Source organism: Rousettus aegyptiacus, unplaced genomic scaffold, assembly GCF_014176215.1.
Source record: "Rousettus aegyptiacus isolate mRouAeg1 unplaced genomic scaffold, mRouAeg1.p scaffold_m13_p_11, whole genome shotgun sequence".
Taxonomy (NCBI): domain Eukaryota; kingdom Metazoa; phylum Chordata; class Mammalia; order Chiroptera; family Pteropodidae; genus Rousettus; species Rousettus aegyptiacus.
The window spans coordinates 39,664,907-39,692,433 of NW_023416286.1; the positions used below are offsets into that span (position 1 = coordinate 39,664,907).

The following is a 27,527-nucleotide window of genomic DNA, read 5'->3' on the forward strand; positions in this document are numbered from 1 at the left end:
TTTCAGCTCCTTCAACTCTCCAAACTCCCCATGTGTTAGAAATCACCATGCCCCTGGTAATTCAGTTTCTTCCATCAAAAAGTCCCTAATTTCTTTCTACTTCCTTGGTTCCACAGAGCTGTTGTCCTAAAAAGACAGTGCAGTATAATGAAAAGAAAATAAATTTTGGAATTCAGCCTTGGATTTGAATCTAAATTCTGTTCTTTTCTAGTTCCATGAGTTTGGTACAATCACTTCCTATTTTACAGTTAAAATGTAAAATGCAAACATTCTATTTTTCCTCACAGGGTTATAGAGAAAATGAATATGAGGTAACGATGTAAAACTGGGTTTTATAAAGTATATGCTATAATGCGAATATCTGGTCCAGATTTCTAAAGTTTTCTTCCAAAGTTTCTAGGGTTCCTGCTTAGATTTCTCATATTCACATATCTCCCACTTATACTTTTCTATAGTGAACGAGATGAGTGGTATAAAGTATTATCTTAAAATAGAGGAACTTAGTTGTATACTATAGTTATTTGTGGTTATATAAGTTATTTCAGGACCAAGGAATGTCCTGTTTATTTTTGAATACCCATAGCACCTATAAAAATAGTTTGCATAAAAATGAGTAACGATTAGAGGGTTAAGAGAAGATCATTATTGTTAGTGTAGCCTTTTCCTTTTATAATAGAAGAGAGAAAAAAAAGACTCCTTTGTTCTTATAAGTCTTATAAGTTTAATTGTGATGAGTGTTGATTATTTTGGAGAATTTAAAAAGTAATGGAACGATTTTTTATTCTTTATGGAAGAATGGGATGATTATGAGATTACAGACTACTGTTTTGTTTCTTTGACTTTTTTTTTTCTTTAAGCCAGGACAGGATAGCAGTGGTTTACTTATTTCGAGAGCTTTAGTGTTAAGTCATATTTGTGTCTGAAAGGAATTTTTGTTGTTGTTGTTGTTGATTTTTAAGCTCTAGAAATTTTAGAACTGGAGAGAATTTCTACTGATTTACATAAAAATAGGAATTGTTTCTCTTAGGAGTTACATGACTACTGCCTCCTAGATGCCATCTTGCAGATTTTTTGGTCCTGGTTTCTCACTTTTTTTTTTGCTGAATCACTCCCAGAATCATGTCACTGATTCTCAACAGTCCTCTGCATAAAAAAAAAATAACTTGCACATCTCTGGTACCTAGACAGTAGCTGTTTATCTCATCTTTCTTAGAGCTTCTTAAGTTCCTTCCAAGACTCCATTTTTATCCCTTTAATTTACCTCTAAAATAAATAGCCCTATCACCATGTAATATATAGTCATATGAATATGTTGTGAAAAATGTAAATCTAAAATCGTGCACTTAAAACATGAATAAAGTATGACTTTCATAAACATAAGATTATGCAAATACCTTGAACTGAAAAACTTTTCAAGAATCACAGAATTACAAAGTAGCCGCCTAAATGAGCTGTGTTGACATTGTGGCTTCCACATGGCAGTGTCACTTCAGCTGGTAAACAGAGATATCTACTATCATTTGACAGAATCAGTTTTACAAGTGCATATTTCAATTTAAGTGCAGCTTTTAGGATTCCATCTCTCAAATAAAATGCAACCATTTTGCATGCAAATAGTAAAAAATTGCTACATGTATATTCTACATAATTGGTAATTTGTAATAAGCAAGAAATTTATACAGATGGATAATAAGAAAGGGTAGAAGAAAAGTCAGAATCCGGGAATACATGGTGGCGGGGGCGGAGGGGGGGGGGGGAATGAAAAATCCAGCATGAAAGGCACTCAGAAAAGAGTGAGCAAGGAATAAATAATGGAATGCAGAGCACTCATGAGCTCGGTGGGAGGTATGTGGAAGCACAGGGGGGCTCTGAATGGATCAAGAGGGACTAAAGCTCAGGACAACACTTACCTTCAAACCATCATCCTATTTGGTCCACTTGGCTCACAAATGGAGCCAGAGAAGACTAAACAGGGAAAGAACATTACTCAGAGCTTCAGCTCTGCTTCCCCTTCCCACCTGTCAGCACAACCTGGGGAATAAGACATTCAACCGGCTCCTGTCCACACTCATGTCTTCCTTCTGTATTAAGTAAGGCTTTTCTCTAGCACTGGTCTTGGCTTCTATTTCCTCCTTTTTAGTTCCTTGGATCTCTTTTGGTTTCTGTTGCATAGACTTTATTCATTCTACAAACATAGCGATGCCATCACATAGTGAGTACTTCGCCTCATGCCCTTTAATCAATGATACAAGACACCGATCTTCTCCTTTAAAGGAGTACTGTCCTTATAAACTTCACTTTTTACACAACATGGAACATTGCACCCAGTTTTTCTATTTGAACATATTTTGCCCATGAGTAGCACTTATTAAGAGCTTACAAGCAGGCTACTATCAGGCAGAATGACTTCAACACTCCCACTATGCTTTTGATCTAAACATTGGTTTGGTATGTAGATCTCTACTTGTTTTCTTCTTGTATCCCAAGGCCTTGCATAGAAATTTAGTGTTTAGTCTAAAAATATACTGTGATTTCATGCAAAAAAAAAAAAAAAAAAGCTTCCCAGCTCTTTGTGTTACTCCTTTTACATGTTAATTTACACAATCTCTAAACAACTGTGAAATGGCAAGTGCTGATGTTGCAGCTGCCCCAAGTTCCTGGCTGGTTAAAGAGTTTTACACATTTTATTAGTGTAATAAAAGATTTTATAGTTAACCGAAATATGTAATTATAAGTGCAGATTATCAATATTACTAGCTTGATGCTTGGGCTTAGGTCTGCATTGATTGAAATAGTACAGTTTTAAAATTAATGATGAAGAGAGTTAATGGTTATTTAAGTTTTCCCACATGAGAGAAAGTATTGAAATAAAGTACGCTTGAGTAGGGAGTGACGATATATAATGTGGTAAGTGTTTTAAGAGGGGTGTGATGCAAACAGGATTTTTTAACATGACAGTGATCCCTTGAAACATTCTTGTCTGCAGTAGAAACCTAAGCAAGCACCAGAAAATTTATAAGATAAAATATGAGTAAAGATAAAATCTGGTGGACAAAGAGAGAGAGGAGTCGTGTGATCTAGGAGCTGATATTTTATTTATTTATTTTTTTGATTGGAGAATTGAACGAGTGGCCTGTAGCAGCTTGGGGAATGAGAGGCAAGATTGCTCAGGATGGAGGTTTTGAGGAATTGTGGCTTATTAATTGGATGTGCTTTTGTGTCCTTTGCAAGTTACAAATAAAAAATGGAGTTGGTTTTTAATTACTTTCGGTTGCTGTTCTTTTTTTTTTTTTGCTGATACTCCATTCTGAGATTAAATAACATGGGGGACCTACGAAGTGCTCAGGTTACATACTATGTAATGTGATAGGGGAACATAAGATAGAGGTACCAAAGTCAGACTGAAACATAGGGATTTTAGAATGAGAAGAAACATTCAAAAGAAAGAACTAATGAACTGACTCCTGAAGGATGAGTAGGGTGTTTCTTTTGATGGCCTCTCCCCCAACCTTCTACCTGTAAGACCACATAATACAGTTCTAAGAACGAAGACTTTGGCCCCATGTTAACTGTATTCTCATCTTGTCTCCACTACATACCAGTCCTGTGGCCTTTGGTAATTTGCTTAATTTCTCCGGGTTTAATTTCTACCTTTAAAAAATAGGAGTAAATAGAATTACCTACCTTATGATGTTGTTGTAAAAGTTATTATATTAACATTAACATTGTATTAATCTGACACACGGCAGTACGGTATAAATGTCAATTATCACTACTACAGCATGTGACAAAGCAAGAGAGAATAAATATATACGGGGAAATAGTAGGCGGTTTTTTATAACTGGAATTGGGAGTGCGGGTGAGAGATGAGGCTGGAGAGACAGAAAGGGACAAAGGAATTTGGATTTTATACTAAACGGAATAGGAACCATTGAAGAGTTTTGACTAGGAGATGTGTTGAATTGTATCTGCCAAAAAAGATATGTTGAAATTCTAACTCCCAGTAGGTCAGAATGTGACCTTAGTTAGAAATAGGGTTGAGTTGTTGCGGATGTAATAATTTGATGAGGTCATACTGGAGAAGGGCAGGTCTCTAATCTAGTAAGATTGCTGCCTTTATAAGAAGTCAGCCATATGAAGACACAAAGACATAGAGAAAACATGATGTAAAGATGGAGACTGAGAGTGAAGTGATGTGACTATAAGCCAAGGAATGCCAAGCGTTTCTGGTATCCTGACTTCAGATATGTAGTCTTCAGAACTGTGAGAGAATAAATTTCTATTGTTTCAAGCCACTTAGTTTGTGGTACTTCGTCACTGCAGCCTTAGCAAACTAATTCAGGTTTAAGAAGGATTCTGATTTAGCCTTAAAAAAAAAGTCAAAAAAAAAAAAAAAAAAAAAAGGATCAACTGAAGTAATTTAGGAGTAAGCTTTATGCACCTGGAAATTTTCCAGAGAAAGAATTTTAAATTTACAAGTATAGTACAGAATGAAAAAGGAAAAAGAAAGAAAAGAAGATAACTCTGTTTTTCATGTGGGATGTGGAGTAGAGAGGATAAAAATTGAAAGTAGGGACCAGTTAGGAGCAAATTAGAGTCTCATCTATTGTCCTGACTCTGCTTTTGCTTCTAGGGGTTTCTCACATTGGACCCCAGCTCTAACTTTCTGCTTCCCAGTGGGGTGTCGTCAAGTAGAGTGCTCCTTGGGCAGCTCTGCAACAAAATGCTGCTGGATTTAATTCTCTGGAGCCCTGAACTTCCTCACTGTAGAAAAACTGTGACAAACTTGACCCTTATAACTAGGAGACCATACATAAAACACACATAAAAAGAGAATTCTGAAGCTTTCGGATCTATTAGACATTAGGAAACAAATAACTCAAGCTGGCCTATAGAAATAATTGAGGAGAATTTAAAAATTAAGGTAGGAGAAAGAACTCTTTCTCTGCAGGCCTGTTTTCTAGAAACTGTGGAAATAAGCACTGATGAGAGAGTCTAGCCTTATTTTCTCTAATCTTTTCCTTACTGCTGGACCTACACTGTGCACCTGTGTGGTCAGGTGAAAAATCCCTGGGCAAATATGTGTAAGCACTGACTAATGCTTTACTTCCAAAGGAGTAAAGATGCTGAAGAAAACTAATCTTGCCAGAAAACCAGGCTACTGGGGTCTGCATCACTATGCTCAGGCTGGAAATAGTGTTGCTTGTTGGGTTAAAAGAATTAGGGCTGAAAGATAGTACTTAGAGCAGTCAAAATTTGGGCCAAATCTTTAGTTGCCCCCTTTGCAGACAAAATATCAATATGATTCACCAATCAGAGAGTGGATAAAACTATGCCCCAAAGTATGAATTAAATCAAAATTATGCAAACTATGCTCTGTGGAACAATGGGAAGTTAATGGTGTTGAGAAGCAATATGTGTGTATATTTCATTGGGTTATATACTATTAATTATATCATTCAAGGATATAATTACACTTTTTCAAAGATAGCATAAGTCAATACAATTTCCTAACAGTTAATCGATTATGGAGAATATGTGTTAGCATCTCTCAGGATACCAATATTCTATTAAATATAGCTTGGGATATGTGATATTAAATTATAGTCTTAGAAGATAATTTCAGTTCATTCTTCTGCCTCTTGAATGAGTATATATAAACAATTTCAGAATTAGATACATGTTCAACTGTCTAAATTGTGTTTGGAGGAGACAATTCCTTATAAACCATCTTATTATCTTGGGTTCTTTATATTTAGGATGCCTTCTGTCAAGTGGACGCCCTCGTGGCTTCTCTAATCCATGTAATTAACAAAAGTTAAATGCCCACCTACATTAGACTATCTTTTCCAAAGTCCAGCTATGGGGCCTAGACTTCAAAACATTTATTTTATGTTTGTCTTAAGGGATCATCTCTAGAAGCCTTGGTTAAAATGAAGCCAAGATTTGCAAAGAGCAGTTTTAAATCCACAGATTGGATTTATCAGAGACATTTAGGATTTAGATGGTAGAAAAGGGATCTTAAGAAAAAGGACATAAAGATGTGGAACACTGCCTACTTCCCAGAACAGAAGAGTTAGTGAAATTCTAAAACATGTTCCTAACATCTCCAAAGGGATTCTTAACACAGTGTGTCTTCACAGGATGGTGAGGGGGTTCTCCAAAATGAAAAAGTGACAACAGATAGAGAAGAGAATGAAAGGAATCCTAAATAATTTTCTCTGTGAACAATACTGCCCTTAACAAGATCTATCAAGATTTCCTGAATCCCTGAGGGCAACAATCACCTAAAATAGTACCATTAGCTGAACTGAATCTACTATAACTCCCCAGGCGCATTTAAGTGAAGAAAAGGTGGCAAAAACATTTCACTGTGGATTTTATCTTGAAGCTCAGCCAAATTTGCAGCTTCATGTAATTCACAATCATGATTTCATGAAGCTCGGGATTTAAAATCTTTGGGTATGACAATGTTTGATAGGCCTTCTCTGTCATTCATCTCCCTTCATGTTTCTCTTTGTAGTTTCAGCTCCAACAGGTGCAGATTTGCCAAAACGAATGTTAATTGCCTATTTACTGTCTCCCAGCTTGTTCAATTTACTCACAGATCATTTCCTATTCAGAGCCCTGCAGCAGTTTGTCTCTCATTTACTCGTACCCTAATCGGTTCAACTCCTAAGAAAACCACATTAAAAAAAAAAAAATCTAGCCTTCCAAAACCTCACTTTCAACCACAAAAGCTTCTGCAGCCCTGAGTAGAGCTAGTCCTGTTAGAAGGCAGACAGCAAGAAGCCGAAGGAAGAAAAAGAATCCTGAGCTGAATTTCATTAGAGCAAGCCATTAAGAAACATGGAAGCAATGTCTCCGCAGACACATCTTTCACTGAGCTTTATTCGACCTTCTTAATTTCTCATCCATTCAAGGGTTTTCCTGAAGTTCATCCCTTCTACTTAGCAGCTCAGTAGCACATTTTAGTTTCATCTCACTGATTTCATCACCCTGAATCTTTCATTCCATTTGCTCTGATGGTTAAGCAAAAGGAAGAAAGACAAGTAGAAAGCAAATACTGTGGCTCATCATGAGTGACTGTTTAAAAGATCTGATCAGCTAGAGCTGACACATAAGAAAAAAAGTAGTCTTGGGGATATGGCTGTGCTCAGAATATTTGTTCCCAGGTCACCTGATTATTTACTTGCAGTTAATAAATCAGACCTGACTTAAGACTACAATTTCCCTTTTCAGATATAAAATTCATATGCACATATATATTTATTTTTTTCCTCTCACTAGCTATATTGAACTATGAGAGTAAAAAACCAAATAGTTTGTCAACATCTGTAGTACTAGTGAACATATACCCAATCTAGCAAAGGGAAATTGGGGAAAAGTACTATAGCTCTGGGATTTCTATTTTAAACATAAAAGCTCTATGCACAGAGTTGATGCATTCCGGCATTTTGGCATCAGGATGCCTACTTATGTCAGGCACAATCATTATGCTTTTCATGCATGCAGGCCTCATCAGGGGCAGCAGTGAGTAAGACTCTATAAAGGTCATTATTATGGAATGGAATTTGATTGAAGCAGTGTATCTGGAATACTTTGATTTAGATCAGGGAAAGCCATAGCTTAAGTGATAAACACAAAGTCACTACTTACAATTGTGCTATCCAATATGGTAGCTGCTAGTGCCCATGTGGCTCTTTAAATTTAATTTTCAACAATTAAATGTAAATAAAATTGAAAATTCAGTTCCTGAATCACACTAGCCTCCTTTAAAGCTCTGAATAGGTATAAGTGGCTAGTAGCTATTGTATTGGATGAAACAGGTATAGATTAATCCCCTCAATGCAGAAAATCTATTGAACAGCACTAGCGGACATTCAGAACTTAAGGTAGCTCTGACCCCAGATAGAATATTCTGGTCTTTATGTCCTTAAAGGTGCCACATCAAAAGAAACAACTGACTTCATCTAGTTGAAAACTTCCCTTGTTACCATCTGAAAGATCACCATGTCTTTACATTGAATCGAGGTCTTTATGAGCTGCATAAATTATCTGACCTAAGTGATCTGCAGTACTCCAAGGAGGAGAGCAAAGCAAATCAAAGCTCTTAGACTTTGTTAAGAATAAGATAAAGATAAGGAACATGATCATATTTCTCTCTATAAATCTCAAGTACAAAATACACTATAGGAGGTCAAATCAGACTAGATGGCACTATAAACACTACAATTTGTTCCACTACCTCTCTTTCTGAGAGCAGTCTTTCAGGAATCCTTTCTAAAACTTCTCATTTCCTATCTGGCAATTTGTTTTCAATCATTCTGTCTATGTGCATGTGTCAGAGCTTTGATTTGCCTTGCCCTCTTCCTTGGAGTGCTACAGATCACTTAGGTCAGAATATTTATGTGGCTTTAGTCATAAATTGTAAAAAAGGAAGTTTAAAGGGAAAATGTGGGGAAAAGTAGAGGAAAACATTTTTATAGGTGTAATGATCTCGATAATGTACAAAAAAAAAAGGCATAAAAAAGCCATAAAAAAGTTTTAAAAGAATAGGCCACGATATTAATAATTTTCTCTGGGTGGAAGAAATGTAGATCATGTAAATTTTTCTTTATATCATATTTCAATAAAAACTTACTTTCTTATAAAAATTTTTTGAAACAAAACATAAAGTTCCACTTGCGCTATAAGAATTATTTTCATTTTTTGTTCCTTTATATAATAACATATTAACATATTTATATAATTTTATATAATTATATTTGTGTCTATGTGCAATTTTATTTTCTATTTTTTTCAAAGAAATGGATAAATACATTTTAAGTAAGAAAACATGAATTGTATATTAAACAAGAAAAGACATATACCCAGCTCTAGAGACCTCGAAGTCCAGAGAAACAACAGATACTTTGCATCTTGATAAATGTTAGAATAGAGAAACATAAAAACATAAAAACATAGAGGAGAAAAAAACTGAACAAGAGAGAAAAGGCTTTATAAAAAAACGGCATTCAGATTGAATGTTCAGGATTCCATATCATTATGCAGATTAATTTTTAACAGCTTCATTATATTCCAATCTATTGATATGTCAGATTTTACTCAATCTAATTATCTTATTATGAATTTAATAATGTCTATGTCTTAGTTACATCTGTTCTTACCGCTTTTGGTAGTGCTACTATGACCAACCTCAATTTAAAAACTCTGCCCTTAAGACTGTAGCTAAAATAAATTGTTTAAATGGGAAAAATAAAAAACTACAGTATGTGCACTAATTGTAAATATTCGCATGACTGTTGATAAATGTTATCAATAATAATTATCATTATTACCTTTATTATGATTATATAAATTTATAATTTCTACATTTACTTTGATCCTTGCTTCATCCTTTAATGTTTTCGTCCTTTGGTCTTTGTTGGCCTTGTTATTTTTCTTCTTTCTGTTTTTCTGATCCATTATATATCTTTCTTGGACTCTCTTGGTGAGTGCTTTGACTCAGAATTAGATATTGAATCAGCATTTCTCATCTGGATTTCTAAGTGGGCCATTCTTACTGGTTCATAATCTCTGCAGTGACTAATTAGGCCTGACTTATATTTTAATTCAAAGGAAACTAGGTTTTAATATATTAACTACTTCTGTGTGGTGAAAGCCATCATAAAGTAAAGAATCAAATAAAGCATTAAAAATATAGACAAAGCAAACAGCAGCCACGCTATAAAAGTACTTTAGAAAATATATGTGGAAATGACAAATAACTCTGGATAAAATGGACAATGGCCATGTAAACACTTTATAGAGGAATAAATAACATTAAATAATAAATATATGAGAGAACTGTATATGAAATGAGAAAAATCCAGGTTAAAACAATGAGATGCTCCTTTTTTCCCCATGAGAAAGACAAAAGTTGGAAATGATTGCTATGTATGTGAGCAAGGATGTGGAAAAAAGGCACTTTAAACAATGTACATATACAAGTACAGCTCTTTAGAAGGAAATTTGTTAGTAATTATGAACATTTTAAATATACATACTATATCAGGTAGTTTAGTCTGTTAAGTTCTTGTATCTAAGAACCCCCAAACTGCAGCCACTGACAACCAAAAAGGTTTATTTTTTGTCTCTCTACAAATCCACTGTGCTTCAAGTATCACCCAGGTGATGAATCAGCCTTTATATAAGACATCTTGTGGCAGAAGAAAAAAGAACAAACACACCCTATCTTCTAAAGTGCTTACTCACACACAGGGACCCATATTCCTTCTGCTGACATTTTATTGGCCAGAGCAAGTCACATGACCAAGACTGTTGTCCTTGGAGCAGAAAGCGTAATCTGCCCTGAATGAGACACTCTGTAGGGAAGACATCAAATGTTCTGAGTAACAATAGGTTCACCATATGTACATTTACTTTTTCATTAAGTCACCCATTCTTCAAAACCATTTAGACAAGTGCTCAAAGATATTGTCCATGTATGTACACTGAAACATTAGGCATAATAGTATAAAAAGGAACCAAACGGATATACCATGCAACGACTATAAAGAAAGTAGTAATACTGCATATACTAATATAATTGCAAGGAAGGATGTGTGGATTATGCTATTAAAAAACATTAAAGAACCAGTTTCCTATGGCTTCTGAAACAAATTACCACAAACCGAGTGGCTTAAAACAACATGTATTTATTTCTTACAATTCTGGAGTTCAGAGGTCTAAAATCAAGGTGTCAGCAGAGCTGTGTTCCTTCTGGAAGCTTCAAGATCAGTTTCAGAATCAATTTCCCTGCCTTCTTCCATTTCTAGAGGCTGCCTGCATTCTCTGGTTTGTGTTCTCTTCCTTAAATCATGTAAATTTTTCTTTATATCATATTTCAATAAAAACTTTATATCATATTTCAATAAGGTAATATAGTTATAGGTTCTAGTGATTAGGATGTGGACATTTTTGGGGTCATTATTCAGCCTACCACAAATAGTATAACAGAAAACAATAAAACATATATACACATGTGCACATATAAATATGTATGGGTGCACGAAAAAAGGTCTGGAGGGATATATAACAAAGTATTGACATAGTTATCCCCAGGGAAGAGGAGTAGAAGCAGGATAAGAATGGGAGAGAATTGTACTCTCTAGTTTGAACATTTCTATACTATTCTATACTATTTAATATTTAAGAGGAAATGAACAAAGTTAAATATTTAATTAAAGTGTAATTAAATATGTTAAACACATGTTGACTAGTTTTGATCAAAATTGAGCAACTGGACACTTCTTTGAATTTCATATTTTACATATTTTTACTGAAATTTTGGCTTATATTTTAGTATTAATAGAAACAATTAGTTGTAATTATATGAGGGCATGAAATAGCTTGGGTGTCTCTACCTTCCGAATAGCAGTTTGGGCATTTTAAACTTAGAGAAAGTTTAAGAAACTTAGGTCTATTCTATTCTATTCTATTCTATTCTATTCTATTCTATTCTATTCTATTCTATTCTATTCTATTCTATTCTATTCTATTTAGTTAGTTAGTTAGTTAGTTAGTTAGTTAGTTAGTTAGTTAGTTAGTTATTTTGTCAGTTATTTTGTGGGACAGTCCTCTTTCTTAATCCAATGGTATTGCTCTCCGCAGAAAAATACACTTTAAATTTAACATTATTATTATATAACATGACATGTTTATGTAGCCTATTGTTTCGAGATTAAGAATTTCCTGCCTTTAAATGTCTCAGAAAAGAATGTCTTTCTTAGAAACTTATTGCTGAAAAATACTTATATAAAGTGAGGCTGTCCTATTGAGGTGAAATCCTTTTCTGGCACTGCGCTGTACCATACAACAGCTATTAACTACTTGTGTCTATTTGAATTTCAATTTCAATTAATTAAAATAAAGCAATAAAAAGCTCAGTTCCTCAGTCACACTGATCACAATTTGCCTGCTCAATGGCTGCATGCAGCTAATGCCTGAGTATGAGATAGCGCAAACCCAGAATATTCCCATGACTGCAGAAAGTTCCATATTAGGTGCTTCAAAGTGAATAAAGATGAAATTGAGATTAAATTATTGTAAATAATAAATTATTTAGAACCAAGTAATATCTCTTTAACCGTAGGCACTGTCATACAGGTTATCTTGTTTATTCTCTATAACAATTGTATGAGGGAAATATTATCTTCATTTTATAAATGAAGATATCAAGACCCAGAAAGTTTGAATTCAGATGGCAAACATTGGTATAACCTGTGTTTTCAAGCCCAAATCTTGACCATGCCTAGCGAGTGCTCTTAATCACTCTAAACTACCTTTCCTATTCTAATGCTTCAGGCTCACACATCTCTTGAAAATATAATTCTAAAGCTCTCCACTACCAAAGGTTTCATATTCATTGGTTATGCATAGGGTGACTATTTTCTCACGTGTGTGTTTCTACGGTATTGGGATATGTTGCCTAAAGGCTTGCCTGGTGATAGCCGATGCTCAACAATTATAAAACTTATTCCTATAAAGTTAGCACCAGAAAATGTATTTCTTTTCTTTACTTTTCTTTTTTTTCCCCCTCTTTCTGCTTGCCAATGGTGTCTCATTGCTTCAGCTTTTGAACCAAGCCATTGTTTGGAATGTGAAATGATCCCACGGGGGACATTTTAGTGGAAAATTTGATATACAAGAAAACCTCTATTATAATCATCAATGGTACAAAAATAGCTTTAAAATATTGCCTATACTTAGAATTCTCTAAAAAGTGAAACTTTGAATGGGATCTAGAATAAATATATATTTGAATCCATTTTTGTTTCAAAAATATCTCTTGATGAATTAGAGTTAGAGCTAAAAATAATAATATATAAATAAGGCTTTCATGAATCATCATGTGAGGAGTTTACTAAACCAAAGCTCTAGCCTCAGGGCCAGGTGAGGGCTGAAATCTAGCCATTGCTGAACCCTCTAAGCTATGCATAGCTCAAGTATGGGTTTGGCAAAGAAAGGCCTGGCTTTTTCTAATCTTCATTAAATACCATTGGCTTGCCAGGCCATATCATCATGGGAAATTTTCTACTGAGAGGAAGTCTATACAGAAGGGAAAGCTTTTCTGATATGTTTGAAAGTATCACACATATATATGAGGTCAAAAACTTTTAAATGATATTTCATCATAATTACTAACTTAAGGAACATAAAGTAGGAGAGGTTGAAACTCACCATAGGATTTAAGTGACATACTGTGCCTGTATTAAAGAGAGAAGAGTGTTCTGAATGTTGATGCCAAAAAGCACTGATAAAAAGTAAACTTCTAGAGAAAAAAAACTCTGGATAAAGATCAATTTACCTGTTTATTCAATAATTCATTTTGAAGAAAGGCAGCTGATGATCATACAGTATTTTTAAAGTTGTGATCTGCAGAGTCCTTTAGAGGTTACCTGGGTGGAAGTGAGACTGGGAGAGAGGGGGCCATGCAGGCTTTGGGTACCCCACTTCTTCTTCAAACAGCAGCTCAGAATTAATCCAAGAACTTTTATTATGGCTATATTGATTGAGTATTCACCACATGACAGATAATTTAATCTTCACAATAGCCTTATATAGTCTCGTTATCACCTCCTTATATATGAAATAGGCTTAGAAAGGTTAAGCTACTTGTTAATATCACCCAGATAGTAGATGGCAAGGCTGAAATGTCTGTGATATCCAACTTCCTTAAAAAGTGTTACTATAATCCTACACACTACTTTAGTTTGATTGCAATAAAAATCTATTTTTGGAAGAACACTCATATTAAAAATACAACTATCGAGACACATTTTGAGATAAATATAATCTCAATTAATTTGCTTTTAGGAACTTTACTTAGTGTATTATGTAGTGATTATTGATTCACATAATTTGTCTAGCCATGTCTTCTGCCAGATTACCCACAAATTTGACTCTGATCCCATAGAAAAACTCAGCAATCTTGAAACCACCATTTCTTTCACAAGTGCACATTTCTACAGTCTGTTCCCTCTTCCTACAATAAACTATCCATTACCGCTCATCTGGAGTACACTTATTCATCCTTGAAGGTCTAACTTACCTGACATCATTACCTAGTTTATGCAGTTTCCTCCTTCGAGTTTCTGTAAAATTTTGAATTAAAATTTTATTATATTTCTATATATAAATATATAATAAAATGTGCTGGCATTATCTCTTTATATGTCTTGTAGGCTAAGAATTATATATGATTTACTTTTATATACTCACATATATTGGATCTTCAATTAAAAGTGGTTGAATGAGTAAATATATTAATAAATGGCTAAACCACTAAGCACTTCCATATCTTAAAAGTGTGATGGTTTAATGTACATTAAAACTGTCTTTCCACTTGGCCCAATTTTTTTGTTCTCAGAACCAAAAGGACACTACCAGCAAGGAGAGCCCCAGAAGGTAATTGAAGACCAGCTCCTTGTGCTTATCTGGTCCATTTGGCAGCAGGGTCAAACCTCCACTTGTCAGACTTCAGCTCTGAGAAGGTTTTTCCCTTTGAAGCTGGGACTGGCTTTCAATTATACAGTGGCATTTACTGCCTCCATCCTCACCTCTCAACAGCTCCAAGTGGAACATCAATACAGTGGAAGTTTGAGAGTTGCCAGAGAGAGTCTGTACTTCTTTCCTTCTCCAATGCTATCCTCTCCCTGGTATTATTTATATTTACATACTTCTTATGTCTAACTTACTATGAGATATTTTTTTTATGATGAGGTCAAATATCATGACTTATTCCTTATTTTTTTATGATATCCTTCTCACCAGCCCTTTCATACAGGACTCAGCACAGTTTCTTTATAGGTCATCTCTGAGATTATTGAAAAAAAAGGTTCTCTAGTGGACCTCTATTCAAAATACAATATAGAATACCAAAGCATTGCAAATAAACCAATACATGACATTCCCTGTGGTAATCACATAGGACCACATAAACAATAATTTTAGTCACTAGTCTTGAAAATTTTTATTTAGATTGATAAAGAGTTTTTTCATGTTTATCAGGTATTTGCATAAAGTGCTTTGTCACACTCACATCCTCATTTGAGACCAGTGGTCATGGTCACTTTCTTGCACCTTTTATATCATGTCTGTTATGTGATTCTGTTAGATTAACCACAGATTTTTGGATAAGGAGTCTGGGGCACATTGAAAGGCTGGGTCAGCTACCTGTGAAGTGATGTGGCATGAGAATCTTAACCTACAGTATTCTTCTTTACTAGATAGTGACTACTGGATTCAATCTTCTTTACAAAATTTTTAATATAAGAACCAGAGAAGAGCAAGAGAAAATGTTGAAAGCAGTCATAGTGACACTGGAGAAGTAAAGAGAAAATTAGAATAAAAAGAGAAAAAAAGATAAGGAGACACAGAGTTACATGTAAGGAGCAGCTTCTTGAATAAGAATAATGTAAACCAGTATTTTCATAGACATAATGCTCAAGTAGAGTTACTGTAAGTTATCAGCGCTACTGTTGTATCTGGAGAGATGATAATCTCAGTTCTCCATGAGATTTGACCAATTCAGTTTCTACTATTTTGTTTTTTTTTATTTTTTTATTTTTCCTGTTTCTGTAGTTATGTATGTTTCTCATGAGTTTAGTTAAATGTCTCAGGCTCTTTCAGGTTTCCTTGTGAAACATTATTCTGCCAATGAACTTTCAGTTATAAAAACATTAAAGGTTGATAGCCAACAGGTTAATTAGGAGCTCACCTTCCAGTTCAAAATTTTGCACATGGACTGTTTTTAAATTTAAGTAGTCAATATTTATGTTTGGTTGGTGTTTATGAATCAATATAACTCAACTAAAGACGTGGGCTCAGCTTTTCATTTCTGTTTTTCTTCCCCCTGCCTGATTTGTTGTCATTGCTCTTAAATTCAAATAGCAAAATTTATATTAAGAAAGCAAAAACTTCCAAAGGGATTAAAGTCAGTAATAATATTAATTGTAAGAAAGGGCTAAAATAGTTGAGTTGTCTTGAAAAGTAAATTCTATTAGGTGGCTTCAGTGTGATAAAGGAAGTATAAAATTTTTTAATTCCCACCAAGGAATACATACGTGTGTGTGTGTGTGTGTGTGTGTGTGTGTGTGTGTGTGTAATTTGCTCTAACTTCATTAATTTATAGCAAAACTCAATGACCAAATATTAAACAAAACAATCTATATGAAGTGTTGTGAAGACTTCGTGCATTGTGGCTTTTTAAATGGGGATCACGACCATATGTTTTTGATGGTTTGGGTATTTAATATTTAAGGCAGTGGACTGAATAAAATAACTTTTTGGAAGCTTTCTTCAAAGTTATGATTCTATGCTCATTTATACATTTTGTATAGATTTTAAAATGTTGGTCAATGTAGCTTGAACAATAAAATGATTAGGAATATTTTATCAATGGTTCTGCAGATCTCTTTTAATAGCTTTGTAACACGTAGTAAGCACTCTAGAATGTTACAGTACAAATCATACAGTATCATTAGGAGTTATAGCAATTATAGATGTGATTAAGAAAACCCCATGTCATGGTTAATAATGATGATCTTAATAAATTGTTATTGCTATAAATGTTCCATTCTGCTCAGTTATCCTGCTGCTCTCATTGCCTCTGCAGCTGGTTCATATAATCCAAAACAAGACGCAGGACAAAGATTATTTGAATGAAGGGCACTACAAGAACTTTACAGAAAAACCCAGAATCACATTACCGAAGTCATAATGTTATTTCTCACATGTAAAAACTACTCTCCCAAACCCACTGGGGTGTCAACACATTTTGAAAAAGCCATTAGCAATGCAAATACTTTATTACTTCTGAGCTTTTCTGGAACAAAATTAATTCCCAAGGAGTTTTTTTTTTTTTTTTTTCTTCCTCAATTTTCTCTTATAAGTCCCAAGGGACACATATAAATGGCCAAGATGGTCTGAACTTTTGGATCACTAGGTCTCTTAGGAAGGTTCACTCACTCACTTCCTTTTTAAATGGAAGAAGGGATCAATTTACATGAATGAGTTATTGTGACCACAACTATTGCCCCAGCCTCATAGTTAATTTGGTAGTTCACTCACTTAGTGGATGCAGACTGAGTATATGTTATGCATTATGTGTCATACATTGTATGAGGCACTGGACAAGCCAGCAGTATAGAGATCCTTTAAAAGAAGTTTGAATGATCTTCTGTAGACAATAAGAATTATCTCTATAAAAAAATTCAAAAATAAAAATATATCAAAAACAGTTTGAAATTTTTTAGGAAAAAAGAAAAGGCCTACTGAGAGTCCAAAGGGAATTTTTCAAGGGAATTTTTGAAGTTTGTGAAGTCTTTAGGCCAAAAGAATATGTTTATTGAATGAGAGACAAATGATATTCTGAGAAAACTCAGTCTGATGTCCCATGGTCAGAAAACAGAAGTTCAACACAATCCGGATTCTGATAGAGATGCTCCCTTTTCTAGGTTCTTATAGCATATTACCTAGTTTAAGTTTAGAAAAAATTTTTCAGATAATTTTTTCTTCTTTCGTTCCTCTGTGATACGCTCTCATGAGATAAATCTATATTATTAATAGTACATTTTTGCTATTGACTGGATTCATAGTATAGATCGCCGGTGCTCACATCACTAAAAGCCGCTTCCTTTACACTCATACCCTAGTTTGTAGTTTTAATTCATTCTATGCCACTGGCACTAACCACTATCTCTGAATCAGGAGCTGACAGATGCGGAAAAGGTATGAATAAAACCTAAAACCTCATCTAGAGGAAAAACAGGCTTTCCAGAGTCATCATAACAAAGTAATAGTTCTCACAATCGATAACTAATATTTATTAAAAAAATCTATACAAGGATCTTCATTTGGACATTTTTCATATGACATTTTATTGAATGCTTTGTCTTACTCTACAAGGTAGAAATTATTTCTCCTGTTTTACAGATGAGAAAACAGGCTTAAACTGCGTGATTAATTTTTGCCACATGGCTAGTAATTGTATGCAAATGAAGATTTGTCTGACCCCAAACCTGTGGTCTTACTGACTCACCTGATACTCAACGAACATCTGCTGGTGCCCGATCCTGAGCCCCGTGCACTGGGGTTACAGGTTAGAGGACACAAAATAGTGGAGAGAAGCCCATGCTCTGGATTCCCATGAAGTGAGTAATTCAAGTCCTGTCCACAGGACTTAAACCAGCTGTGTTACCTTAAACAGGTCTTTTAAGCTGTGGTTTCTTCATTTGTAAACTGGGCCCCACAGTTGTATATATCTTCCAGGTTTCTTGTAAATTTTGAATGAGGTAATGCCTATTGCATAAGTTCCCTATTGGTGCTGTAACAAATTACCACAAACTTAGTGGTTCAAAACAACACAAATTGATTTTCTTACAGTTCTGTGGTTCAGAAGTCTGAAATGGGTCTTCCTGTCTAAATTAAAGTGTCAGTAGGGCTATTTCTTCTAGAGTCTTTATTGGGGAATCTGTTTCCTTGTCTTCTCCAGTTCGTGGAGGTCATCCACATTTCCTGGCTTGCAACCCCCTCCTCCATCCCTAAAGCCATTTAAATTTGCTTTTTGGTAAGTTTTCATATTAGTCTATCAAATTGGTTGGATTTGTTATCAATGTGTAAATGTTCTTTACTATAGATTCTAATTCTATGTCATCTATATTACACATGTAGTCTTCCAATCTATCAATTTTCTATTGACCCACTTTCTGATGAATATTGCAACTTTTTTTTATACAGTTGAGCATAACTTTTCTTACTTATTTCTTTCTATTCTGGGTTTCCAGTCTTTATTAAGGAGGTCTCTTATGCATTTAGATTGTTCATGCAGCTTTCTAATTGCTCATAAGATTTTATTTTGCTTTTTATTTCACAATCCTTTCTGGAATTTATTTTAACATTTGATGTAAAATAAAGATTCAAATATATCTTCTATAATTGTGTAGCCAGTTGCACAAATAACATTTATTAAATAATATACCCTTAAACATCGATATTATTAAACTATAACCTTTATCATATAAATTTAAAAGATATAGTGGGATCTACTTTTGGATTTTCTGTTCTGTTCTATTGATACATTTGTCTACGCTTCTATCAATACTATAGTTACATTATCTTAATGGGCTTATACTATGTTCTGGCATCGAATGAGATGACATTCTCTTCACTCTCTTTCCTTTTCAACGGTTTACTTTGCTTACCTTGGGTATTCATCCTCTCCTAAAAATCTTTAAGATAATTTTTAAAAAATCCAATTCAAACCAAAAGACAAGAGCAAAAACAAATAAATAATAGACCAACATCCTGTTGGGAGTCCAAAGGTAACTGCATTAAATCAATATGTGTATTTTAGAAAAGATATGCATTTACTCTCTCTTTCTTAGCAACACAGCCTTCAAATTTTAGCTAAGCACATGGCTACCTAGATTAAAGTCTGTATTTAATAGCCTTCTTTCAAAGGGCGAGCCACACACTTACGTTCTGGTAATGTTCCCATTATCCTCTGCTAGTTTCTTGCTTGGACAGGGTGAAATTGGTGGTTAGAAAAGTAGCTATGATTTTCAACTTAGACCTTGTGATTGGCTCTAGACAGGGACTTATACAGCTATGTTTTATGTTTTTTAATTGTTTCTTTCTCCCCTTTTCACCTACTAATTTATTTAAGAATGCAATATTAGGACTGTGTTCAAATTTATATCACTTTGTGATGACACAGAAGCTATTGGGACTTTATTTCTCTCCTATATAAGGAAAGCATAACTGTTATCTGGACAAGGGACAAATATGCTAAGGAGCACATATTGTAGATTTTGCTGGATATGTTTTGTCTGTCTCTTCAAATACCATTCCACCTTTTCCTCCTGATAACTCTCCTGGAAGGCTAGCATGTATGTAATACGCCAGTAAACATCTTTAAGCTCTAGTTCTTTATTTGGTTCACTCTGTGGCAGATGCTATCAGGAGATTAGAGGGAGAGAGAAGGTGGTCTGAGTTTCTGTTCTCTAGTTTCTTTCACGCTGGTTTATTTCAGGTTGCTGCATGCCTCTACTGAAGGCAAAGGTTCCTGCCAGAGAGCCCTTTCTTTGCAGCTACTCTCTAAGTTCAGGTATGTACCCCCTCCCTTCTGTGCCAGGAGTGGTCATGGCTCTCTGATATTGCTAGTCCTGGAATATCACCCTGACTTTTGTTCATTTTTCTAATGTCCACACATTTTATTAAAATCTTCTTAATTACCCAGTTTTGATGTTCCACTTTTTTTATTGCCAATTTCCTGACAATACACCTAATTTTCCCTACGTATATTCACTTTCAGCTAACCCTGGTGTCTCCAAATACAAAGTCTTTGCAAGTATCTCAACCTATACTGACAATCTTGTTTTGGTTGTTATATTAGATTTCTATTGCTGAGTAACACAATCACAGCAGCTTAAAAGTCACCTACGTATTATCTCACAGTTCTGTAGGTCAGAAGTTTGGGCTTGCCATCACTGATTCCTCTGCTCAGGGGCTCGTAAGGTTGGAATCAAGGTGCCAGATGACCTTGCTCTCATCCAGAGCTTGTATTCAAGCTCATTCAGGTTGTTGGCAGAATTTAACTCCTTATAGATCCAAAGTCCTTGTTTCCTTTCTGTTTGTTGGTTGTTGGTTGTGGCTGACTAGGGTCACTCTTGGCTCCTAGAGGCTGCCCTCAGCTCCTAGCCACACCACCCTCTCATAACATTGTAGCTACTTCTTCAAAGCCAGCATGGATCTCTCTCCAGTCTACAATCTTAGAGTTTTAAATTATATAATATAATTATGGAGTAATTATCCCATCACCTTTGCCGTATAAATAAACTGAATCAAAAGAATAACATTTCATTATATTTACAAATTCTTCCCAAACTCAAGAGGAAGAAGTTGTACAGGGTGTTTCCCAGAGAATGGGAATCGGAGAGCCCCTCATTGCAATCTGCTTACAATAGTGTGGAGGGGGATTCTGGGGTATCAACTACTTCTGATATACCTTCAATTAACTTTCCCATTTTCTTCTTTATTGTACCCTCGCAATCTGAGATACCCAGGCCTCAATTTCTCAGTCTTATTGGGGCTTGTAAGTATAAAATGACTGATTAAGAGGCATTCCCAACTGTTGGTTTAGATTCAACTTTCTTGGGTCTAATAAGAATTAGTGATTTAGTTTCTCCAGATGAATTTTCTAATCTTCTGCCTTGGGCGGGGTAGAAGAGGGGAGGTTTAAACCAGACTGTAGACCTCCTGGAACTTGTAGGGGAAAAGAAAGCTGAAGTCCTCACTAACAAATATACGAATTTTACTTAATTGTTCCATCTTCAGGTTAACATCTCACCTGTACTTCCTCTTCCTGTAAACCAAAGGCTGGAGTCTCTCTGGTCTAATTTTTTCCCACAAAATAACCTTCTTTGTTTTCTATGAAGATAGTGAAAAAGTTGTTGTCTCTCTGTACAAGAAATGTTGGGAAACTTAGTTTTCAACTGTTTTACTGTAGTCTTTCATATGCCTTTATAATGCCTCACCTTGTCTGCCTCCTTCAGTGATCTCAGTGTCTCTAGCTTCTCAGCACTGGGGAAAAATTTGTGAGGAAAAATCTGCTTGTTTATCTTCATGTTTATATGTTTAATAATCATTTTCCCTGATAACTAACTAATTATCCCTTACTAGCAGCTTTCCATTTTCATTTATTGAGCTTTGGAGTTAAAGATATCCCCTAGTTCACTGAATATATTTGCTAAATAGAAAGTTTTTATTCTGTATCTGTTATGAATGCTGTTTGAGGGTCATTCTCAAGTAGAAAAGTAGACGCACAGTTTTATTCCACCATGAAAACCAAGGGTCAATGTTATGAAAATGATGATTACTGTTTTTATTTTATAATAAAGTTTATAGGGCATGGTATCTGCTCAGGGTGTTGGGGTCTTTTTTATGGAAGGAAAGCTTAAGTCCATTGTCACTGAAGAGAGAAGAGAGATGACAATGTGACCCACAAGTAGGAGCGAAACTGAGAATGTGTATATGGATTACCTGTGTTGGTTTTATAGTCTACCTGCTCTCTGCATTGAATAAAAGCATCTTGCAAAGTCATTGAAGTTGATGGAATGAAGATAAGATGTGTTTCTGCTTCCAGATAATTCTTATCAACAACAGATCTGCTGGCAGCCTTTGTGTTCTCCAAAGCCACTTAAAAAAAATTAAAATAGTAAACACAATGATCAATGGTTTGAATAGAAAACATAAATAATATGGTACATTTGGGAAAGAATTCCCACTAAAAAAATCCAAACCAGGCTAGGCATTTTTGTCTAATGTAAATCCATTATTAAGGAGATATTTGGTCTATTGAAAGAATGATGAAACATTTCTATTTATTAAAAAGATTTGTAAGCTTCTGGATAAGATATTGTGAGGGATACTTTGATGTAAAAAGACACAGTAGACTTCAAAAAACTCACAAGTGGTAATATTAACCAAGACATAGTTATCTCTTATTTTTAGTGTATAGGTATAATAAGGATTGAACTAAGCACATTGAATCTCAAATTTAATTGCATATTTTTTTAAATGTGGGGATCCTATACATACACATGCATGTGTGCGCCTTTACAAATACACACACACAGATACCTCTTATCACCCCAGGACAATTAGAACAAAATCTCTGGGTGTGAAGTTTGGGCTGTGGAATTTTAAAACGCTTCTCAGATAGTTCTAATGTGTAGCTAGAGTTGAGATTCACTGAACTAAAATTACAGATAACTTTAAAGGAAGACATAGATGAGAGAAGAAGTAGTAACTTCTTTCTTTTTGTGTTGATGTCTTTTTATAATTTCCAAGAAAGCCAATGAGAAAACCCTTTAAACCTTTTCTGCTCTTTCTACCCTTTCTTTATGGATGGGAGAGGCAAGTGATTGGTTCTCTGTCAGCAAATCTCAGCCTCTTCAATAGAGAATAAAGTGCTCCACTTTAGAGCAAAACCTGGGTCAATTAGCATCAGAGAATTTTTCTCTGTTTTCAAAGGTAAGGGGTTTTTTTTTTGGTCCCCTTTCCTCCCACTTTAATCAAACTACCAATTGCCATTCTATCAATTTAATCACAAGCTTCCTTTTGAAAGGTTTATTGCTGAGGAATTAGTTTTCAGGGTCACTGAACCCCTGTGAGCAGACCCATCTCAGAGAGTATTCATTCTGAATTCAAAGTCTTGCCTGTTTAGATCTCTGGTACAAAACTGAAGATGTAGTCAACCTATGAAAACATTGCTAAGAAATAAAGTTATGAGGGCTCAGTCACCCCTGTGAAGGCATTGAGTTCAGCTCTTTTTAATTTTGTTTAAAGATAGGATCCTTTTTTCATTTCGTGTAATAAAACCTGTCTTTCATTCTGAAGGCAAACCAAGCTAAGAATAAAACAATGTCATCAGTTCTTTTGGTAGTTATTTAAATATAGACATATTTCAAAATTATGGATATAAAAATAAACTTTATTAGTGTGAATTAATTCCAAGGAAAATTTCCCCCTTCATTGTCAAGAACAAATTTAGTCAAAATGATTCCATCTCACATCTCACTCAGAGATAACTTCTCTCTGTATATCTTTTATTTATTTTTTACTGGTTTGAGCAGATTTTAATATGTTGGTTATAGCCCCTGAATATCCAGGTAGCTGGGAATAGCTGATTTAGATTCCATTTTGTTTTAAAAATCAATTAACAAAGTGGTCCTCCTAAAAAATTATGGCAAACTCTTCATTACAAACGACAATGAATCGCGAAGGCTTTCAGCATGTGAACAGGCAGGGGTAAAAAAGAGTCAACTATGTTAATCTGGAAAGTGCTTCTGTGCCAGTTTTACCCATTCCTCCTCTCTAAAATAATATTGCAAATTTATTTATCTTTTTTCCTCCTGAAAAATTTACAAACATTCTTTAAGTTATGCATAGAGATGTTCACCAGAGAAACAGAGAAAAACAGCAGAAGGGGACAGTGAACAGAATCTGTTCTTCAGCGATGAGGAAAACTTTTTGAATTCAAGATATTAACAACATATATTTCTCCACAATACCTACTAGTCAATTTCCCAGGTTTTAAGTTGAATATTTGGCATTGGAATACTTAACTACCATGCAATAAAGTCTATTATAGAAATTCCTTATAAAAATGGAGAGAAAGAGAACTTTATTTTATTGTATTGTATTGTATTTTATTTTTTACACCTATGGCACCTGGTCTTTCTAGGTGGTCTCCCATATTGTATTGTATTGTATTTTATTTTTTACACCTATGGCACCTGGTCTTTCTAGGTGGTCTCCCATTCAAGTACTAACCGGGACTGACCCTTCTTAGCTTCCGAGATCAGATGAGATTAGGCGTGTTCAGAGTGGCATGGCCATAGACAAGAAAGAGAACTTTAAAAAAACCTTTATATTATAATAGAAAAGAAAACAATTTATTTAAAAGTGACTACTAACAAAAATGTTCTAATTTCAAAAAGTGTTTTGAAACATTTTGGTACATTTTAATATTTCAGTAGAGTTGAGGGAGACATCTTTCAAGGAGTAAGCACATTCATTTCAGATTGTCCCCCAGCAGATAGAGTTGCTGCTTTGCTCTCTTGTTCTTTAAAAATCGAAGGAAACAACACGTTTATTTCTTATAATCTCAGTTGATCTAAATCCACAAAAATTCAGTCTATGGAATTCAGAACTGTACTGTGTGCTTTGCTTTAGTTGGACTGCAGTGAGCTTTTCCAGAACAAATAAGACCTTTATCTCCTCCCTTTCCTGGATCTGAAGATACCGCTATGATTTCTTGAGTCATTCTTGTCTCTTGTTGGCCTGGGACACTCTACATATAATTTTAGCAATTCAGTTAACTACACTGCTCTGTGACAGCATGGACTTAATTTAGATTTGGCATTCTTTCATTCAAAAATTTGTCAACTTTTACAATTTGAAGACATAATAATGGGAAAGACACTCCCTGACCTCTGCATATTTGCATACTACCAGGCAAAAATTTAATAAATGATTTTAATTAAATAATTTTCTAGAAAATCCATAAGATGGTCATAAACAAAGCAGTACAAGGAATCATAGGGAAACCATTCTGCTCAAGGGAATTAAGAGTTAACATTTCGCTAGACATTATGTCAAATTGAATTGTCTATTTGAAATTTTAAATTTAGATACGATAGGCAAAGTATTTCTGGAAATACATAGCTGTGAAGAGTTTATTTATTGATTGAGATCAGATAGTTCCCATATCTAAATGTCCTTCCATGAATTCATGTGAGAGTACCACAAAGAGATTGCTACATAGAGCATCCCATTTCTTTATTTTTAGCTTTAATAATCACAAGTCAGCCAATAATCAAGTACAAAGATATAAGCAACTGAAAAACCCTGTAGGACAGAACCAGGCTACTATAAAGCATAACTCTGAATGAGCAAGATGACTTTGGATATGTCTTTATTCTATTCACCCCAAGCTCAATTCTGAGAAGATTCTTTGGAGCAGGACTGGCCAAATAGTGCAGCACCTGCCTTTTCATTCATGTGGATCCACAAACCAAAAACAATGCTTGGAGCTGTTCTCAAAACAGCCCCAGGGTTTGCTGAGATTTCAGTATAAATATTCCAAGACAGTTAGATTCTCTAGTAAATGTAGGTATAATATGATTTTTGTCTATAAGATGCGATTTATAAAACACACGAACCTTTCTATCTCAGATTGTCCTTTGCTCACCAACTCTCTTATGCCTGAAATTAGGTACCTAAAGAAATTAACTTTTAATTTAGAGAAATTCATTATAGGTTAACAAACATCTATCTCAAAACTGATGTCCTAGTTAGTCTTATTAATCATTTACACCAGGCTGTAATTTGGTACAATCAGTTATTTTACTGAGATAAATATTAAATGAGAAAGAAAACAGGGAAGAAATAATATTTGTTAGGACTAGGCAATTACATACATTATTTCATGTACTCCAGCAACCTAGTGAAATATACAGGTATTCTGTAAATATTGAATAAATCAATATTGAATAAACCAATACTAAATTAAATTTTAGAAGTCAACTTTACCCCTACTGTGAGTTTGGGGAAATTATTTATTTCTTCTAAACTGTCAAGTATAATCTATAAAAAGAAAATGTTAATACTAATTACAATCCTTCAATACTATAAGGCTACTATAAAATACAAATAATAGGATAATAATAGAAATAAAAATATTTTTTAAATTGTTGACTATCAAATTCAAAGTAATTTTACATTAAGTTCCTAAACTCTGTGCCATAGATTGTTAATCTAGCTAAATGAATTAACAATTTCCTTAATTTTGGAAACTATATTTGTATAATGAAAAAATTCAGTATCCTTGGGCATATTGAATATTTTCTAAGTGCTAGAAAAAATGGAATGTGATACAACTTTGCTTTTCATATTGTGGTCTATTGACCAGTGATGGTCCCTAGTGTTTTATCAAGCCATAAATTGTTTGACAGTTTCAGAGAAAAAAGAACTTAAGTAACTTTACTATATCCATTGTACAAATGTAAAATACATAACTAGTCATGAGCATTATCAAGAAGTCTTACAGTGCTTATAATAATTGTCATTATAAAAAGTTGCCCATGTCCCACCAAGATTGTCTTGATCAGTTAGCCTTGATGTGATAGATGAAAGGTGATCACAAATTCTTTGTCACATTTCTCACTGAGAAGTGGATTCTTACTTCCCCTTGAAACAGGACTGGCTTTGGTGAATATTATGACTAACAGAACATGACAGAAATGACATTCAGCCAGTGTCTGGGTCCAGGCCTTAAGAGGCCATCGTTTCCACTTTCTATCCCTTAAGAACACTCTCTGGGAATCTTGAGCCCCCTATTATGTAAGAACTCTGGTTTCCATGAGACTGTAATTTAGGAGAAGCCACTTGTAAATACTCTGATAAATAGTCCCAAATGAGCCTAGCCTTTCAATCACTCCTGACATGGCTCCAGATATGAGAGTGAAGTTGTCTTGACCTTCCAAACCATGCCATCTGCCAGCTGAATACTGATGACTTCTGTCAACACTACATGGAAATGGAAAGTTATCTGGCTCTTCTTTGTTCCTGACCCGTGAAATAGTGACATATGATTGAGAGGTCTTTTTTGAACTATTGGGGGTAGTTCGCAATACAATTATATATAATCGGAATACTCAGCTCATAGTCAGTAACATTTCATTCATCTCAATCATAATTCCATAAAATTGTGTGCTATGTGTATTTGCTAACGTTCTCTTTTTTGCTACTTTTGTTTTCCTTATATCCTCACTCATACAAATATATCAATGGATTATTGAAAAAGTAGTAAAATGATAATTTTGATGAAAATATTACATCTTCAAAAATATCATTAATATAAACATTGAAGAAAAGTTCAGTGCAAACATAGAATGTAATTTTTTTATGTACAAAGA

The 27,527-nt window shown here is 34.5% G+C and overlaps 1 pseudogene; it reads right to left on the reverse strand.

Annotated features, from left to right (window-relative positions):
• Positions 1–24,332: 24,332 nt before the first annotated feature.
• On the reverse strand, positions 24,333–24,451 carry LOC118609755 (annotated as a pseudogene).
• Positions 24,452–27,527: the final 3,076 nt, after the last annotated feature.